The 20,299-nt window shown below is 46.1% G+C and overlaps 1 long non-coding RNA gene across 1 annotated transcript; it reads left to right on the top strand.

The window, feature by feature from the left end:
- The first annotated feature begins 7,986 nt into the window (after positions 1 to 7,986).
- Positions 7,987 to 19,959, top strand: LOC130131336 (uncharacterized). Its single transcript, XR_008812377.1, has 3 exons — positions 7,987 to 8,026; positions 18,849 to 18,898; positions 19,901 to 19,959. It is a non-coding gene; the product is annotated as an uncharacterized LOC130131336 (long non-coding RNA).
- The last annotated feature ends 340 nt before the right edge of the window (positions 19,960 to 20,299 follow it).

Raw genomic sequence — 20,299 nt, 5'->3', positions numbered from 1 at the left:
CTTCTTTCTGTTCTCTATCCTCTCTTCTTTGTTATCCATCCTCTCTTCTTTGGTATCCATCCTGTCTTCTTTCTGTTCTCCATCCTCTCTTCTTTCTGTTGTCCATCCTCTCTTCTTTCTGTTTCCCACCCTCTCTTCTTTCTGTTCTCCATCCTCTCTTCTTTCTGTTCTCCATCCTCTCTTCCTTCTGTTCTCCATCCTCTCTTCTTTCTGTTCTCCATCCTCTCTTCCTTCTCTTCTCCATCCTCTCTTCTTTCTTTTCTCCAGCCTCTCTTCTTTCTGTTCTCCAGCCTCTCTTCTTTCTGTTCTCTATCCTCTCATGTTTCTGTTCTCCACCCTCTCTTCTTTCTGTTCTCCATCATGTCTTCTCTCTGTTCTCCATCCTCTCTTCTTTCTGTTCTCTATCCTCTCTTCTTTGTTATCCATCCTCTCTTCTTTGTTATCCACCCTGTCTTCTTTGTTATCCATCCTCTCTTCTTTCTGTTATCCATCCTCTCTTCTTTGTTATCCATCCTGTCTTCTTTCTGTTCTCCATCCTCTCTTCTTTCTGTTCTCCATCCTCTCTTCTTTCTGTTGTCCATCCTCTCTTCTTGCTGTTGTCCATCCTCTCTTCTTTCTGTTGTCCATCCTCTCTTCTTTCTGTTCTCCATCATGTCTTCTCTCTGTTCTCCATCCTCTCTTCTTTCTGTTCTCTATCCTCTCTTCTTTCTGTTCTCCACCCTCTCTTCTTTCTGTTCTCTATCCTCTCTTCTTTCTGTTCTCCATCCTCTCTTCTTTCTGTTCTCTATCCTCTCTTCTTTCTGTTCTCCACCCTCTCTTCTTTCTGTTCTCTATCCTCTCTTCTTTCTGTTCTCCATCCTCTCTTCTTTCTGTTCTCCATCCTCTCTTCTTTCTGTTCTCCATCCTCTCTTCTTTCTGTTCTCCATCCTCTCTTCTTTCTGTTCTCCATCCTCTCTTCTTTCTGTTGTCCATCCTCTCTTCTTTCTGTTTTCCACCCTCTCTTCTTTCTGTTCTCCATCATGTCTTCTCTCTGTTCTCCATCCTCTCTTCTTTCTGTTCTTTATCCTGTCTTCTTTCTGTTCTCCATCCTCTCTTCCTTCTGTTCTCCATCCTCTCTTCTCTCTTTTCTCCATCCTCTCTTCTTTCTGTTCTCCATCCTGTCTTCTTTGTTATCCATCCTCTCTTCTTTCTGTTGTCCATCCTCTCTTCTTTCTGTTCTCCATCATGTCTTCTCTCTGTTCTCCATCCTCTCTTCTTTCTGTTCTCTATCCTCTCTTCTTTCTGTTCTCCACCCTCTCTTCTTTCTGTTCTCTATCCTCTCTTCTTTCTGTTCTCCATCCTCTCTTCTTTCTGTTCTCTATCCTCTCTTCTTTCTGTTCTCCACCCTCTCTTCTTTCTGTTCTCTATCCTCTCTTCTTTCTGTTCTCCATCCTCTCTTCTTTCTGTTCTCCATCCTCTCTTCTTTCTGTTGTCCATCCTCTCTTCTTTCTGTTGTCCATCCTCTCTTCTTTCTGTTCTCCATCCTCTCTTCTTTCTGTTCTCCATCCTCTCTTCTTTCTGTTCTCCATCCTCTCTTCTTTCTGTTCTCCATCCTCTCTTCTTTCTGTTTTCCACCCTCTCTTCTTTCTGTTCTCCATCATGTCTTCTCTCTGTTCTCCAGCCTCTCTTCTTTCTGTTCTTTATCCTGTCTTCTTTCTGTTCTCCATCCTCTCTTCCTTCTGTTCTCCATCCTCTCTTCTCTCTTTTCTCCATCCTCTCTTCTTTCTGTTCTCCATCCTGTCTTCTTTGTTATCCATCCTCTCTTCTTTCTGTTGTCCATCCTCTCTTCTTTCTGTTGTCCATCCTCTCTTCTTTCTGTTATCCATCCTGTCTTCTTTCTTTTCTCCATCCTCTCTTCTTTCTTTTCTCCATCCTCTCTTCTTTCTGTTCTCTATCCTCTCTTCTTTCTGTTCTCCACCCTCTCTTCTTTCTGTTCTCTATCCTCTCTTCTTTCTGTTCTCCATCCTCTCTTCTTTCTGTTCTCCATCCTCTCTTCTTTCTGTTGTCCATCCTCTCTTCTTTCTGTTGTCCATCCTCTCTTCTTTCTGTTCTCCATCCTCTCTTCTTTCTGTTCTCCATCCTCTCTTCTTTCTGTTCTCCATCCTCTCTTCTTTCTGTTCTCCATCCTCTCTTCTTTCTGTTTTCCACCCTCTCTTCTTTCTGTTCTCCATCATGTCTTCTCTCTGTTCTCCAGCCTCTCTTCTTTCTGTTCTTTATCCTGTCTTCTTTCTGTTCTCCATCCTCTCTTCCTTCTGTTCTCCATCCTCTCTTCTCTCTTTTCTCCATCCTCTCTTCTTTCTGTTCTCCATCCTGTCTTCTTTGTTATCCATCCTCTCTTCTTTCTGTTGTCCATCCTCTCTTCTTTCTGTTGTCCATCCTCTCTTCTTTCTGTTATCCATCCTGTCTTCTTTGTTATCCATCCTCTCTTCTTTCTGTTATCCATCCTCTCTTCTTTCTGTTGTCCATCCTCTCTTCTTTCAGTTCTCCATCCTCTCTTCTTTCTGTTGTCCATCCTCTCTTCTTTCTGTTCTCCATCCTCTCTTCTTTCTGTTCTCCCTCCTCTCTTCTTTGTTATCCATCCTGTCTTCTTTGTTATCCATCCTCTCTTCTTTCTGTTGTCCATCCTCTCTTCTTTGTTATCCATCCTCTCTTCTTTCTGTTGTCCATCCTCTCTTCTTTCTGGTGTCCATCCTCTCTTCTTTCTGTTGTCCATCCTCTCTTCCTTCTGTTGTCCATCCTCTCTTCTTTGTTATCCATCCTCTCTTCTTTCTGTTCTCCAGCCTCTCTTCTTTCTGTCCTACATTCTCTCATCTCATGAGTGTGTTACAGTTAACATTCTGCTCTGCTGCAGTCACACTGCTGTGTGTGTGTGTGTGCGTTTGTATTTGTTTAGGTGTATGTGTGTGTTTGTTTAGGTGTGTGTGTATGTGTGTGTTTGTGTGTGCGTGTTTGTTTAGCTGTTTGTGTGTGTAGGTGTGTGTTTTGTGTGTGTGTGTGTGTGTGTGTGTGTGTGTGTGTTTTGATTGTCATTCCATCCATAATTCCAGTTAATGTTAATTGTGTTTTATTAAAGTCATAAAAATCAAATTAAACGAAAACAAATCCATCACCACTAGTCAACCTGTTTTCAGATATAGTTTGTTGTTGTTGCGTGATGTTGTTATTTTTTAATTAACCAATGATAAAGATGTTTGTTTTAGTTGGACTTATGAGAAACACACAGGGTCCTTTCCATCTAGATCCAGGTCCATGACATATGTAGTTGTGTAATATCCTGGTTGAGTCCAACCCGACCTAGTATTTGCTTCCTCCGTCTTTCTTTTCTTGATTTCTACATTCTTCTGGCAGCCAGGGTCATTAAAACACCAGTTCTGCTGCTCTGTAGGGATGCTAGCTGGGGTACACGTAGTCTTTCCACCTTGGAGCAGGCTCATTAAGATGTGCTGGTGCTCTCATCACGTGGGAAAACCAGCCTGAGTGAGATGTTCGAGGAGCGTGGAAGAGGGTTTAGACAGGGATGCCCTGATGCTTATTAACCTTATTCATCACCCATGTTCGGCCTCATTTGGTTCTTGTCACTTTGAGAAGGCTCAACCAAGACCTGTAATGCTAATCTACTACCATACAAACACCCCATTCAAAGTGTCTCCATGTCAACAAACATAGCTACACCCATCTGCACTACCCACCACCTCCACTCACCTTTCACCCTCGTTTACAATAATTACACCCAATACTTCGTAAGTCATTCTGTTGGTGACAGGCATAGGCAAAAGTCCGTGAATACTGGGATGGCATCCAGTGCCCCTGTCCTGCCCTGATACCTGTGCCCCCATCCATAGGGTTAGTGGTTGTGTCAAGAAGGGCATCCAACATAAAATCTTGCCAAATCAGTATGCGAATTGACAAGACCATTCCAGATCAGTTGAGACATGGGTTAACAACAGCCGCCATTGGTGCTGTGCTGTCACAGGGTACCATGGAAACTAAAATCCACTGTGGCGACCCCTGAGAAACGGGGAACAAGCCGAAAGAAGAAGAAGAAGAAGAAAAAGAAGGAATAATAATAATTTCTTAAGTCATTCTAAGTGTTGGCAGGATACCTTGAAAAAATATTTGATGCGTCTGGGTAGCAGAGTGGTGTATTCCGTTGCTTACCGACATGGGACTCAGCAGTTTGAATCCCTGTGTTACCTCCGGCTTGGTTGGGCGTCCGTACAGACACAATTGGCCATGTCTGTGGGTGGGAAGCCGGTTGTGGGTATGTGTCCTGGTCACTGCACTAGTGCCTCTTCTGGTCGGTCGTGGCGCCTATTCAGGGGGGAGGGGGAACTGGGGGGAATAGCGTGATCCTCCCATGTGCTATGTCCCCCTGGTGAAACGCCTCACTGTCAGGTGAAAAGAAGCGGCTGGCGACTCCACGTATCGGAGGAGGCATGTGGTAGTCTGCAGCCCTCCCCGGATCGGCAGAGAATGTGCGTGGAGCAGTGTGGCTCAGAAGAGTGGGGTAATTGGCCAGGTACAATTGGAAAGAAAAGTGGGGGTGGGCAAGGTCTGTCACTAATTTGGTTTTGTCTTGTCTACAAAATGAAGTGCCATGAATGACATATTAAATAAGTAGACACTGTCGTGGCTAATGATATCGGTTGGGACATGTTTTGGTGCAGAATGGAGCTGATGGGCTGTATAACAACTTTCAAATGTCTGGTGTGGTCATAACAAAGCCAGTGCAGTGTCCTTACTGTTCAGCAGTATCAGCTAGTTGCCCTTTGAGCACTGAAGGCTTCATTTGTGAAATCTACCACACCGGACTTCCATAGGATCTGGCTTGTGATCTGTGATGGCACAGATCTACAATGTAAATAGTTTCATTGGGTCGACTTGATGGGATGTTTCTGCTCAACATTTTCTAGCATGTAGATTTCCATAATTGGCAGAAGGTCCTTGAGAACACTTGCGGTTGACTCTGACCTCCTCTGTCCAGAGCTTCTTCATAGGGCTGTAACATTAGAGGCAAGCAACTGGGGCAAGGCCGGGCAATCAGCCCAACTTCATTTGAATAGCACTGTGCAATATGAGGTGTTTCACATAGTTCATTTGAAGAAATAAAAGCATAGAAGCATTTATTTATACATAAAAAAGAAAGGATTGTTAGTATGTGAGGAGGGTGAAAGCCAAACATGGTTAGGGTAAGGCCCCGCAGTTTTGGTTTAGGAATGTGCTTATAAGTGTATGTTCAAGGTCAAAGGTTGACCAGGAGGCCATTGCTGGTTTTTTTTTTGGGGGGGGGGGCGGTTCCATCCGTTTTCTCCCCGATTGTACTTGGCCAATTACCCCACTCTTCCCAGCCGTCCCGGTCGCTGCTCCACCCCCTCTGCCAAGCTGGGGAGGGCTGCAGACTGCCATACGTCTCCTCCGATACATGTGGAGTCATCAACCACTTCTTTTCACCTGACAGTGAGGCGTTTCACCAGGGGGTCGTGGCGCTTGGGAGGATCACGCTATCCCACCCCCCCCCAAGTTCCCTCTCCCTCCCAAACAGGCGCCCCAACCGACCAGAGGAGGCGCTAGTGCAGTGACTAGGATACATACCCACATCAGGCTTTCCACCCGCAGATACGGTCAGTTGCGTCTGTAGAGACGCCCGGCCAAGCCAAGCCGGAGGTAACATGGGGATTTGAACCGGGATCCCCGTGTTGGTAGGCAACGGAATAGACAGCTACGCTACCCGGACGACCCCCCCCCCACCACCACCACCACCATCATTGCCAGTTTTAAACAAGATAAAGTGAGTGAGAAAAGATTACCAGCTATGGTGTGAGAGGGTGAGACTGGAGAAGGAGAGATCCTGAGAGCATGTTAAAACATCCATAATAAAGATCAGCATGCACAGCGCCAAAAGTAAACTGCACCCAGAAGTCGTAGCATCACCGTACGTCTTGGTGCTTGTTGTAGGAATAGTTGGGGCAGGCTTCAGATCTGAGGACTCAGCCGGGAACATACTTCGGGAGCATCTCGTTGATATATTCCACAGCAAGCCCACTGAAGGATTTTGAGAGATAATTTTAGTCTATTCTAGAACAACTACTGCAAAGATTTTAAACCTCTGTTTGGTGCCAGTTAAAACTCTTGCAGCATTGTTCTGTGTCAGTTGTAGTTGCCCAGTTGCCCTTTTGGGAAGGCCGGAGTAATACTCTACAATCCTCCAGTCTGCCTGGAATGCTGGTATGCTTTTCTCTGTCTGCTGCAGAGACAAACAGGCTGACCTTTCCAGTATTTCTTTTTTTTATCAGCCAAGCGCCGTCTTGACACTGTGACAGTCTGACATTTGTAGTTACTGCCGTCTGCATCTTTAATATAGTTCCATTATTTGATCTTTATTATCACCTATCCCTTTGTCTTTTCATCGTCTTTTTTTTACTTTCATCGTTTCAAGTCATCGTGAGTAGAGCAGATCTTCATGACGGAAGCTTGCTTGTGGCTTCTGACCACATTTCAGAACTTTCTCCCATAACTTTATGGAGCTCTTTTTTTACCTCCCTACCTTGTTCTTTTTTTTTATTTGATTTTACTTCGCCCATTTCTTCTCTTGTAGTCTGCACTCCATCTTAATGAAGCCCCGACTGCTCTGTTGGTGCACCTCAGTGCCAGCAGAGTAACACTGTGGTTCTATCAGACGCGCAACTCCTACATGTGCATGGATAGATAGATAAGGGCGTCTGGGTAACGTGGCGGTCTAATCCGTTGCCTTCCGACATGGGAATCGCAGGTTCGAATCCCCATCTTACCTCCGGGTTGGTCGGGCGTCCCCACAGACACAATTGGCCGTGTCTGCAGGCGGGAAGCCAGATGTGGGTAGGTGTCCTGGTCGCTGCACTAGCGCCTCCTCTGGTCGGTCGGAGCGCCATTTTGGGGGGGGAATAGCGTGATCCTCCCACGGGCTATGTCCCTCCTGGTGAAACTCCTCCCTGTCAGGTGAAAAGAAGCGGCTGGTGACTCCACATGTATGGGAGGAGGCATGTGGTAGTCTGCAGCCCTCCCCAGATCGGCAGAGGGGGTGGAGCAATGACTGGGGCAGCTCGGAAGAGTGGGGTAATTGGCCGGATTGGGGAAAAAAGGGGGGGGGATAGATAGATACTTCATTCATCCCTTACATGCTCTTATGTGATAAGAATATGAGGGAGCAGAGTTTTGAACAAAAGGCCTGGAAGTTTCGGTTGTGGGTTGAGTAGCTGCTTTCTTGGGATAGTAGCAAGATAACATATCATCCTCTAACACAGCATGTAAACTCCACCATGGTTGTCACACACATTGGCTTAAACAGCTGTTTCCATCACACTGTTTTGGTCTGGCTGATATCACCGTGTTGGTGTTGTTCCCACAACGTCATGATAATGTTGCTCCAGGACCGTCTCTGCAACCAGCCAATCAGGTTGTTGTGCTGCTGTGCCTTTGTGACTCAGGGAAAATGGTGGTTGTGGTTTAGCTATCAGGTTAGCTATCAGGTTAAGGTTAGTTATCAGGTTAGCTATCAGGTTAAGGTTAGCTAGCAGGTTAAGGTTAGCTATCAGGTGAGGTAAGTGTTAGCTTGAGGTTATGTTAGGTTGGCTTCGGTGTTTTTCCGGTGTTGCAAAGACACGACGTCCCAACGAGGTGATTGGTCTGTTGTAATGATGGTCATTATGATGTCGTGGGAGCAACACCGACACGGCGACATCAGATCCTGCCACTATTATTGTGACAATGTTAGAAAACAGAAAAAGATCAAACAAATGGAACTGCCAAATCTTGGGGAAAAAAGTGTAATGCTGCAACAAAGTTTGAAAATTTGCAATTCTTCCCATATTCCAAAAAAAAAGGGGGGGGTGGTGTATATACCGAGCTGTCTGTCTCTTTTTTTTTGTCTTCATCTGATTCTCTCTCTTTCTCCTTTCCAGGCAGGAAAAGAGCCAGAAGAATGATGGAACAGTTAAAGAGAGGGAAAAAGGTAACCAGTGTTACACACACCGACACACACACAGACACACACCGACACTGCGGGGAATTAGTGAGGCTCTGGGCACTGAGGCAGAAGAGTTTCACTTAGTTGGACACAGATTTAATTAAATGTAAACCCAACTTTCTGCGCCACCTGCTAGTTAACATTGCACTGCTGCTGAAGTTTAACATGACAGAAACCCAGCAGCTGCAACACACCGGCTAAGTACGTGTGTGTGTGTGTGTGTGTGTGTGTGTGTGTGTGTGTGTGTGTGTGTGTGTGTGTGTGATTTTAAAAAGAGTACCTCACACACACACACACACACACACACACAAGCACACACACTCGTACAAAATCACTGGTGTTTCAAGGCTTTTTCAGAAGCAGAAGGAAGAGATGCCTCAGAGGCAGAATCTTGTTCGTCTTTACACACACACACGCACACACACACACACACACACACACACGCACACACACACACACACACACACACATTTTCTCACGTCAGTCAGATCTACGCTCCGCAAACACTCTCCCTCACATCCCTCACAGCACATGAATCTACAGTCCTCACACACTTTCACACCTACACACCCTCTCCCTCTCCCCCCAGAGGATGTCAGCCACATGGACTGCATCACACTGCTGTTATACTCAGCAAGGTGTGTGTGTGTGTGTGTGTGTTTGTGTGTGTGAGAGAGTGTGTGTGTGTGCATGTGTGTTGGCTTAAATATTCAATGCCACCCTCCAGAAACCTGAAGATCAAAACCTATCAAACTTCAGTTCTTTCGCTTCTCCCCTCTGCTCATTTCTCATCCAGTCCTCTCCCTCGCTCTTCCTCTCGTCTCTCCCTCTTCTTCTCTCCCCTCCTTCCCTCCTTGCTCTCCTCTCCTCTCCCCTCCCCTCCCCTCCCATTCTCATTTCCTTCTCCATTCCCCCGTTTTACAACTCTCATCTGCATGAGCTGAAGACCGGGTGAAACTTGAGGACGCTGTTTACAGACGGGTCCCTGCCCATCTGTAGGACTGAGAACATGTGTGTTGGTTATGGAGGATTTGAACCAGCGACCTTCATAATCGTGCAGCCTTGACGTGAGAGTCACAGACACTGTGCAGAGATAGCATTAAAAGACACAAGACATAGCGAGAAACAACACGAACATCCTTCGAGCGCACACGCCAGCGTCTCCTGCCTCTTCAAATGCACTGCCCTGTGAAGAGCATGTAGGGCGGGCCACCTGAAAGAGTATCCACACCTCATCCATGTGTCAAGAGAGGCTTAGATGAACTCTGACAAGCCAACAATATAAAACAAAGATGTGTTTGCTTCAGCTACCTTTACGTAAAATACCTCCCTGTAAGCTGGAAGCACCATCTCATCTCATCTCATCTCCTCTCATCATCTCATCATCAGCCACTTCTCCGGGGTCGGGTCGCGGTGGCAGCAAGCTAAGTAGGGCACTCCAGATGTCCCTCTCCCCAGCAATGCCCTCCAGCTCCTCCTGGGGGATCCCAAGGCGTTCCCAGGCCAGATTGGACATGTAGTCCCTCCAGTGAGTTCTGGGTCCACCCCCTGGGTCTCCTCCCAGTTGGATGTGCCCGGAAAACCTCCAAAGGAAGGCGCCCAGGATGCATCCTGATCAGATGTCCGAACCACCTCAACTGGCTCCTTTGGACGCGAAGGAGCAGCGGCTCTACTCCGAGCTCCCTCTGGATGTCTGAGTTTCTTACCCTATCTCTAAGGCTGAGCCCAGACACCCTACGGAGGGGTGGGGGGGGGGCATTTTGCAGAAACAAACAATTACACTGGACAATTTTTTTTTCCTTTGGATATTTTTCCCTGTTTTACTCCCCAATTGTACTTGGCCAATTACCCCAGTCTTCTGAGCCATCCTGGTCTCTGCTCCACCCCCTCTGCCGATCCGGGGAGGGCTGCAGACTACCACATGCCTCCTCCGATACATGTGGAGTCACCAGCTGCTTCTTTTCACCTGACAGTGAGAAGTTTTGCCAGGGGGCGTAGCACATGGGAGGATCATGCTATTTCCCCCCATTACCCCTCCCCCCTGAACAGGTGCCCCAACTGACCAGAGGAGGCGCTAGTGTAGCGACCAGGACACACACCCACATCCGGCTTTGCACCCACAGACACGGCCAATTGTGTCTGTAGGGACGCCCGACCAAGCCGTAGGTAACACAGGGATTCGAACCTGCGATCCCCGTATTGCTAGGCAACGGAATAGACCGCTACACTACCTGGACGGCCCCACCGGACAATTCTAAAAGTTTCATTTCCATCAATTTTTTTTGTGCAATATCTAACAAAATGATATTTGTTCCATCTTTTGTAGCGTTAAGAAGTTTTCTTGCAAACAAAGGATTCGTTTTCTTCTAAATTTGGCCTTTTGCTTGTGCCATTTTGTTTTGTTTCAATTCCAAATCGGCCCATAAGAATAGATTGTGAAAGCACATTATCACCGATGAATAGATGATACTGATACAAAGATCAGAATCACCAGTAAAAATGCAATTTTGGGCAGCAATCACTTAAAAAAACAAATGCAGATCACGTTGGTATGTTCTCACCACCGGGGGAAAAGACCTGAATCAGTTGTGCAGCCACATATTCAGCCAAGCGTCCACCGTCTTATCAGAGGCTCCTACAGCACCCGCACAACCCAGAAGGCAGGAGACACCAGTAATGCAACAGCATATAACCACAAATTATGTTTTGTGTGTTTTATGTGTTCAGGAGTACAGAGGGCAGATGCGGGTGGAAGGAAGTCAGTTTGGCCGTTATGTAACATGCTGCTTAAAGAGGGTCTGAACACAACAAAAAGCTCTCTGTGATCCCGCCAAGCCTACTTAAAGCCTCGTTGCACACTGAGCAGTAATTTGTTTGTCTCTTTGAGGATGTCTTATTATCTGCTCTCCTGTTATTTCCAGTAAACCACATTGCTTCTGTCCACACACTCTCCACTCCTATCTCTTTCTCTCACCCTCCTCTTCTTCTTCCTTCTGTGCCCTCAATGCATGTGCGTGTCTGTGCATGTGTGTGTGTGTGTGTGTTTTACAGCCAGTTGCAGAGTCTTTACACTCACATTCACACCCAGTCCCCCCTCCCTGGCATGATTGGATTAAGGACTCATGTTGGAATAGAGACAAAGAGCCTATTGAGGTCAACCTAATAAATATTCATGCCTCCGTGTGTCTTCGGGGACATACATCCCGTTATACCGATCAGACCGACTAATGATGAAGCAATGTTTGCAGAGGAACACGTTGATTCGTGGATGTGGTAGATATTGATGATGAAGCCACCTTCCTGTAATCTACCGGACTTGTCATGTGGAATTTTTTCTGCAGCTCTGCGGTCGCCAGGCGCCACAGGTTATCATGACAATGTCCAAGCTCTGTAGATGAAGGCCGTGCTGCAGACAAGCATTCTGAAACTTTGTGGCACTGACTGAAACAAAGCAAACAAACTCGGGCAGTCTAGTAGAGGAGCAGTCTAGCAGTGGTGCAGTCTAGCGGAGGTGCAGTCTAGCGAAGGTGCATTGTAGCAGAGGAGCAGTCTAGCAGAGGAGCAGTCTAGCAGAGGTGCAGTCTAGCAGAGGAACAGTCTAGCAGAGGTGAAGTCAAGCAGAGGATCTGTCTAGCAGATGTACAGTCAAGCAGAGGTGCAGTCTAGCAGAGGTGCAGTCTAATGTGTGATTGAATAATCCTGGACCTGTCAGCTGCGTTCGCCACAGTGAACCACCAGATCCTCCTCTCTAGCCTCGAGGGGGTGGGTGTCACAGGCTCTGCAACTCAATGTTTGCAACCTACCTTACGGCTCGCTCCTACCAGGTGACATGGAAGGGATCTGTGTTGGAGCCTCGCAGACTGACTGCAGGCATTCCACAGGGTTCGGTTCTGGGTCCTTTCCTTTTCTCCCTGTACACAACATCCCTGGGTTCTGTTATTTGCTCGCATGACTTCTCTTACCATTGTTATGCCGATGGCACCCAGCTGATCTTGTCCTTTCCTCCCTCTGACACACAAGTAGAGACACGCATTGCTGCGTGCTTGACTGACATCTCGGAGTGGTTGGCGACACACCACCTGAAGCTCAATCTGGACAAGGCAGAGCTGATGTTCATCCCGGGGAAAGGTTGCCCGCACCGAGACCTGGCTGTCACCATTGACAACACCGTGGTGATGCCAACTCGGACTGCGAGGAATCTGGGTGTGATCCTGGACGACCAACTGTCATTTGCTGAAAACGTTGAATCGGTTGCGCATTCCTGCAGATTTCTCCTCTATAACATCAGGAGGATTCGCCCATTCCTCACCGACGAGATGGCACAGGTGCTCATCCAGGCTCTGGTCCTCTCCCGGCTGGACTACGGCAAGTCCCTCCCTGCTGGCGCCATGGCGTCAGCCATCAGAACTCTGGAGCTTGTTCAGAAAGCTTCAGCTTGTCTGGCGTTAAACAGCCCTAAGTTCTCCCACACAACTCCCCTTCTCATGTCCCTACACTGGCTCCCAGTAGCTGCTTGCATCCAGTTTAAGACTCTGGTGCTTGCCTACAGGGCAGTGAAAGGAACAGCTCCTTCCTATCTCCAGGCCAGGTCGCTCAGAGGCCCCTGCTGCCGATCAACCCGGTCACGGCTCTGTTCTGTCCTGGCCCCACAGTGGTGGAATGAACTCCCCACTGATGTCAGGACAGCAGAGTCGCTGCCCATCTTTCGGCGCAGGTTGAAAACTCGCCTCTTCAAGAACTACTACCCTGTTACTTGTTCTTAGCACTTATTGTATTAACTCATTTAAAAAAAAAATCTCTCTTGCGCTTTTACTTTAACACTGGTTTTGCGCTTAGATGCTTGTTCAGATGCACTTATGACCTCTGATGACTAGTAGTTCTCCTGATTTCCTACGTTAAATAATGCTCTTATTGTAAGTCACTTTGGATAAAAGCGTCGGCTAAATGACTGTAATGTTATGTAATGTAATGTAATAGTCCCTCTGCAGAGACTCAAAAGGAACACTTCTAAACAGGTCTCCGTAATAAACAATGTCCGCCCAGACACACACACACACACACACACACACATATAAAGGTCAACAGGTTAGTGTCACACAGGTGTGTCCAGTGACCGGAAGAATGTCTTCTAAGTGCCTCTGCCTCCAATGTGATGCACAACACACGTTGTCTAGCAGCCATCCACTGACAACACACACGCAGTCTAGCAGTCTTCGACTGAAAACACATGCGTTGTCTAGCAGCCGTCTACTGACACCACACACGTTGTCTAGCAGTCATCCACTGACAACAGCTGTTCCCAATGTTCCACTGCAGCTTCTTCATGTGTGAGATTGAACTCGCCAGGTTAAGTATCAGGAAGTTGTGTGGATTAACTTGCCAGGTTAAGTATCAGGATGGTGTGTGGTTTAACTTGCCAGGTTGAGTATCAGGAAGTTGTGAGGTTTAACTCGCAAGGTTGAGTATCAGGAAGTTGTGAGGTTTAACTTGCCAGGTTGAGTATCAGGAAGTTGTGAGGGATTAACTTGCCAGGTTGAGTATCAGGAAGTTGTGAGGTTTACCTCACCAGGTTGAGTAACAGGAAGTTGTGAGGTTTAACTTGCCAGGTTGAGTATCAGGAAGTTGTGAGGGATTAACTTGCCAGGTTGAGTATCAGGAAGTTGTGTGGTTTAACTTGCCAGGTTGAGTATCAGGAAGTTGTGAGGTTTAACTTGCCAGGTGGAGTATCAGGAAGTTGTGTGGTTTAACTTGCCAGGTTGAGTATCAGGAAGTTGTGAGGGATTAACTTGCCAGGTTGAGTATCAGGAAGTTGTGTGGTTTAACTTGCCAGGTTGAGTATCAGGAAGTTGTGTGGTTTAACTTGCCAGGTTGAGTATCAGGAAGTTGTGTGTTTTAACTTGCCAGGTTGAGTATCAGGAAGTTGTGTGTTTTAACTCTCCAGGTTGAGTATCAGGAAGTTGTATGATTACCTCACCAGGTTGAGTAACAGGAAGTTGTGTGGTTTAACTTGCCAGGTTGAGTAACAGGAAGTTGTGTGGTTTAACTTTCCAGGTTGAGTATCAGGAAGTTGTGTGTTTTAACTTGCCAGGTTGAGTATCAGGAAGTTGTGTGGTTTAACTTTCCAGGTTGAGTATCAGGAAGTTGTGTGTTTTAACTTGCCAGGTTGAGTATCAGGAAGTTGTGAGGTTTAACTTGCCAGGTTGAGTATCAGGAAGTTGTATGATTATCCTGCCAGGTTGAGTATCAGGAAGTTATGTGGTTTAACTTGCCAGGTTGAGTATCAGGAAGTTGTGTGTTTTAACTTGCCAGGTTGAGTATCAGGAAGTTGTGAGGTTTAACTTGCCAGGTTGAGTATCAGGAAGTTGTATGATTATCCTGCCAGGTTGAGTATCAGGAAGTTATGTGGTTTAACTTGCCAGGTTGAGTAACAGGAAGTTGTGTGGTTTAACTTGCCAGGTTGAGTATCAGGAAGTTGTGTGGTTTAACTTGCCAGGTTGAGTATCAGGAAGTTGTGTGTTTTAACTCTCCAGGTTGAGTATCAGGAAGTTGTGTGTTTTAACTCTCCAGGTTGAGTATCAGGAAGTTGTGTGTTGTAACTCTCCAGGTTGAGTATCAGGAAGTTGTATGATTATCTTGCCAGGTTGAGTATCAGGAAGTTGTGAGGTTTAACTTGCCAGGTTGAGTATCAGGAAGTTGTGTGTTTTAACTTGCCAGGTTGAGTATCAGGAAGTTGTGTGGTTTAACTTGCCAGGTTGAGTATCAGGAAGCTGTGAGGTTGAGTATCAGGAGGTTGTGTGGTTTAACTTGCCAGGTTAATACCAGGAAGTTGTATGATTATCTTGCCAGGTTGAGTATCAGGAAGTCGTGAGGTTGAGTATCAGGAAGTTGTGAGGTTTAACTCTCCAGGTTGAGTATCAGGAAGTTGTGTGGTTTAACTTGCCAGGTTGAGTATCAGGAAGCTGTGAGGTTTAACTTGCCAGGTTGAGTATCAGGACGTTGTGTGGTTTAACTTGCCAGGTTGAGTATCAGGAAGTTGTGAGGTTGAGTATCAGGAAGTTGTGTGGTTTAACTTGCCAGGTCGAATACCAGGAAGTTGTGTGGTTTAACTTGCCAGGTTGAGTATCAGGACGTTGTGTGGTTTAACTCTCCAGGTTGAGTATCAGGAAGTTGTGTGGTTTAACTCTCCAGGTGGAGTATCAGGAAGTTGTGTGGTTTAACTCTCCAGGTTGAGTATCAGGAAGTTGTGTGGTTTAACTTGCCAGGTTGAGTATCAGGAAGTTGTGTGGTTTAACTCTCCAGGTTGAGTATCAGGAAGTTGTATGATTACCTCACCAGGTTGACTATCAGGAAGTTGTGTGTTTTAACTTGCCAGGTTGAGTATCAGGAAATTGTGTGTTTTAACTTGCCAGGTTGAGTAACAGGAAGTTGTGTGGTTTAACTTGCCAGGTTGAGTATCAGGAAGTTGTGAGGTTTAACTTGCCAGGTTGAGTAACAGGAAGTTGTGTGGTTTAACTTTCCAGGTTGAGTATCAGGAAGTTGTGTGGTTTAACTTTCCAGGTTGAGTATCAGGAAGTTGTGTGGTTTAACTTGCCAGGTTGAGTATCAGGAAGTTGTGTGTTTTAACTTGCCAGGTTGAGTATCAGGAAGTTGTGTGTTTTAACTCTCCAGGTTGAGTATCAGGAAGTTGTATGATTACCTCACGAGGTTGAGTATCAGGAAGTTGTGTGGTTTAACTTGCCAGGTTGAGTATCAGGAAGTTGTGTGTTTTAACTTGCCAGGTTGAGTATCAGGAAGTTATGTGGTTTAACTTGCCAGGTTGAGTAACAGGAAGTTGTGTGTTTTAACTTGCCAGGTTGAGTATCAGGAAGTTGTGTGGTTTAACTTGCCAGGTTGAGTATCAGGAAGTTGTGTGTTTTAACTTGCCAGGTTGAGTATCAAGAAGTTGTGTGTTTTAACTCTCCAGGTTGAGTATCAGGAAGTTGTATGATTATCTTGCCAGGTTGAGTAACAGGAAGTTGTGTGGTTTAACTTGCCAGGTTGAGTATCAGGAAGTTGTGAGGTTTAACTTGCCAGGTTGAGTATCAGGAAGTTGTGAGGGATTAACTTGCCAGGTTGAGTATCAGGAAGTTGTGAGGTTTAACTTGCCAGGTTGAGTATCAGGAAGTTGTGAGGGATTAACTTGCCAGGTTGAGTATCAGGAAGTTGTGTGGTTTAACTTGCCAGGTTGAGTATCAGGAAGTTGTGTGGTTTAACTTGCCAGGTTGAGTATCAGGAAGTTGTGTGTTTTAACTTGCCAGGTTGAGTATCAGGAAGTTGTGTGTTTTAACTCTCCAGGTTGAGTATCAGGAAGTTGTATGATTACCTCACCAGGTTGAGTAACAGGAAGTTGTGTGGTTTAACTTGCCAGGTTGAGTATCAGGAAGTTGTGAGGTTTAACTTGCCAGGTTGAGTATCAGGAAGTTGTATGATTATCCTGCCAGGTTGAGTATCAGGAAGTTGTGTGGTTTAACTTGCCAGGTTGAGTATCAGGAAGTTGTGAGGTTTAACTTGCCAGGTTGAGTATCAGGAAGTTGTATGATTATCCTGCCAGGTTGAGTATCAGGAAGTTATGTGGTTTAACTTGCCAGGTTGAGTATCAGGAAGTTGTGTGTTTTAACTTGCCAGGTTGAGTATCAGGAAGTTGTGAGGTTTAACTTGCCAGGTTGAGTATCAGGAAGTTGTATGATTATCCTGCCAGGTTGAGTATCAGGAAGTTATGTGGTTTAACTTGCCAGGTTGAGTAACAGGAAGTTGTGTGGTTTAACTTGCCAGGTTGAGTATCAGGAAGTTGTGTGGTTTAACTTGCCAGGTTGAGTATCAGGAAGTTGTGTGTTTTAACTCTCCAGGTTGAGTATCAGGAAGTTGTGTGTTTTAACTCTCCAGGTTGAGTATCAGGAAGTTGTGTGTTGTAACTCTCCAGGTTGAGTATCAGGAAGTTGTATGATTATCTTGCCAGGTTGAGTATCAGGAAGTTGTGAGGTTTAACTTGCCAGGTTGAGTATCAGGAAGTTGTGTGTTTTAACTTGCCAGGTTGAGTATCAGGAAGTTGTGTGGTTTAACTTGCCAGGTTGAGTATCAGGAAGCTGTGAGGTTGAGTATCAGGAGGTTGTGTGGTTTAACTTGCCAGGTTAATACCAGGAAGTTGTATGATTATCTTGCCAGGTTGAGTATCAGGAAGTCGTGAGGTTGAGTATCAGGAAGTTGTGAGGTTTAACTCTCCAGGTTGAGTATCAGGAAGTTGTGTGGTTTAACTTGCCAGGTTGAGTATCAGGAAGCTGTGAGGTTTAACTTGCCAGGTTGAGTATCAGGACGTTGTGTGGTTTAACTTGCCAGGTTGAGTATCAGGAAGTTGTGAGGTTGAGTATCAGGAAGTTGTGTGGTTTAACTTGCCAGGTCGAATACCAGGAAGTCTTATGATTATCTTGCCAGGTTGAGTATCAGGAAGTTGTATGATTATCTTGCCAGGTTGAGTATCAGGAAGCTGTGAGGTTGAGTATCAGGAAGTTGTGTGGTTTAACTTGCCAGGTTGAATACCAGGAAGTTGTATGATTATCTTTCCAGGTTGAGTATCAGGAAGTTGTGAGGTTTAACTCGCCGGGCTGAGTATCAAGATTTTGTGAGGAACAGGAAACCCAGCATGGAGCTGCTGTGATTGCTAATTACCTTCTCAGCAGTCCCAACACTCTGAGGACCCCTTAAGCGGTGTGCAGATATCTCAGTGAAGTTCATAATTTATTTCATTGGTGATGTGAAGCCATTTAGCAGCTTTGTAGCAGTAAAGGAGTTTTGAGATGATAGTGTTGTGTGGTGATTTCCCCCGCCACTTCTCCACCTCGTACTGAAAACACTACTGGTACCAGCAGAGGGGGAAATGATAATGAGGCTAATTATAAAATATGATTATAAAACAAGCAATATAAAAGAAATTTAAAACGTGTTCGTCTTGGGAAAACTTCACAAATCAATAAAATTGAATTTCAAGTGGAATTAGTTCATCCTGTCCATCACAGCCATTGTTGAAGCTTGCAGCATGATGCTGCTTATAGTTGTTAGTGTTCACACACTGTTTCCTCCTGTCTTCCTATTGGTCAGTTTAACAGTCCTTCCTGCGCTTATCATGATATCCCCTCTCTCTCTCTCTCTCTCTCTCTCTCTCTCTCTCTCTCTCTCTCTCTCTCTGTCTCTGTCTCTCTCTGTCTGTCTGCCTCCATCACCCCTCTTTCTGTCGTTTATCTGCCTCCACCCCATCTCCCTCTCTCTCTCTCTCTCTCTCTCTCTCTCTCTCTCTCTCTCTCTCTCTCTCTCTCTCTCTCTCTCTCTCTCTCTCTCTCTGTCTCTCTCTCTCTGTCTGTCTGTCTGTATGTCTGCCTCCATCACCCCTCTTTCTGTCGTTTATCTGCCTCCACCCCATCTCCCTCTCTCTCTCTGTCTCTCTCTCTCCCTCCCTATGTCTCTGTCTCTCTCCCTCCCTATGTCTCTGTCTCTCTCTCTGTCTATTTGTATGTCTGCCTCGGCCACCCCCCTTCTGTCTGTTTATCTGCCTCCACCCCACCTCCCTCTCTCTGTCTCTCTGTCTCTCTCTCTATTAATTGATATGTGAATGGTTCTGTGATGGAAATTGAAGTCTGTATTGGACAAGTTATTGTGAAGGAGTGACTTTGTTCATATGGTTAAACGTGTCAGGTTTGTTTTTTGTTAAATAAAGACTCGTTTTAAAATCAAGAAAACATTCCCCCTCTCTCCGTCCCTCTGTCTCTCTCTCTCTCAGTCTCTCCAGAGATGTTGATCGAGTGTGTAAAGAATAAGGACCACAGGAGGGTGAGTAGCTACACTGACATACAGAGAGTTTCACCGACCTGAATGAATTCTGTCTCGCTGCAGATGGCAGATAAGCTGGCGACCTGTTCGAAGCATGTGTTTACACGGACACTACATGAACACCACTTCTCCACATGCCAGGAATGGCATTTAGCCTCGAGTTACTGTAACAAGTCCTGTCAGTACAGAAGTAGACACAATGAGATTATAAACAGAAACATCATCTCACATCCACCAACTTGTATCGTGACTTGTTTTGTGAGGAGGTGCAGCTGGACCTCCTCAATCTAATCAGGAACCAGGAGCACTTTATTTGTTGTTTCACTTCATGTACTTGTATATATGAAATGAAAACAAATATAATTTCCCCGGCCCACAGCAGTGGAACATAAAATCTAAAAACTACAAGAACAGGACATCCGGGTGGTGTAGTGGTCTATTCTGTTGCCTACCAACACAGGGCTCGCCGGATCCAATCCCCGTGTTACCTCCGGCTTGGTCGGGCGTCCCTACAGACACAATTTTCCGTGTCTGCGGGTGGGAAGCCGGATGTGGGTATGTGTCCTGGTTGCTGAATTAGCGCCTCCTGTTGTCGGTCGGGGCACCTGCTCGGGGGGGAGGGGGAAATGGGAGGACTAGTGTGATCCTCTCACGCACTACGTCCCCCTGGTGAAACTCCTCACTGTCAGGTGAAATGAAGTGGCTTGCGACTCCACGTGTATCGGAGGAGACGTGGTAGTCTGCAGCCCTCCCCGGATTGGCAGAGGTGGTGGAGCAGAGACTGAGACGGGTCAGAAGAGTGGGATAGTTGGCCAGATACAATTGCGGAGAAAAAGGGGGAACCCCCCCCCCCCCCCAAACAAAAGAAAAAGATTAAAGGTTAATTTGTCACATACTTCCTGTACTCATGAACTAGTGAGTTTATTACTGTTATCTTTTGTGTTCATTTCTGATTTGTCATGTGTGTCTGTGACAGTTGACTCCCTGTGTCTCCCCCGACAGCTGCAGGAGCTTCATTTGAAGGGGGCGGACCTTACAGCTCTGGACCAATCAGGATGCAGTCTGCTCCACCATGCTGTTGATACGGGAAGCAAAGAGACAGTCCGCTACATCCTTGAAAACGGTAGCCGCAGCGATCTGACTGCCGTTTCCAATGGCAACGTAGTCACAGTAATGGAGAGCATCTTTAACAGTCGCCACGGGGCCACAGACAGTTGATATTATCCAGTATGACACATGAATACATACACAAGGGAAGATATTGTCAAGCTAACAGGTCTTCTTGATAGCTCCTTGTTTTAGTGCAGATAGTTTGAGGAACATTTCTGTGGATCAGGTTTTTGTGAGCTTTTGTTTCAGATACTGAGTCTGTATTATCATATCATCCATTTTAGTGCAAGT

Source organism: Lampris incognitus, chromosome 21 (genome assembly GCF_029633865.1).
Source record: "Lampris incognitus isolate fLamInc1 chromosome 21, fLamInc1.hap2, whole genome shotgun sequence".
In the NCBI taxonomy this organism is placed as follows: Eukaryota; Metazoa; Chordata; class Actinopteri; order Lampriformes; family Lampridae; genus Lampris; species Lampris incognitus.
Note: the sequence above shows the minus strand (reverse complement) of the source record. Positions and strands in the feature narration are given on the sequence as shown.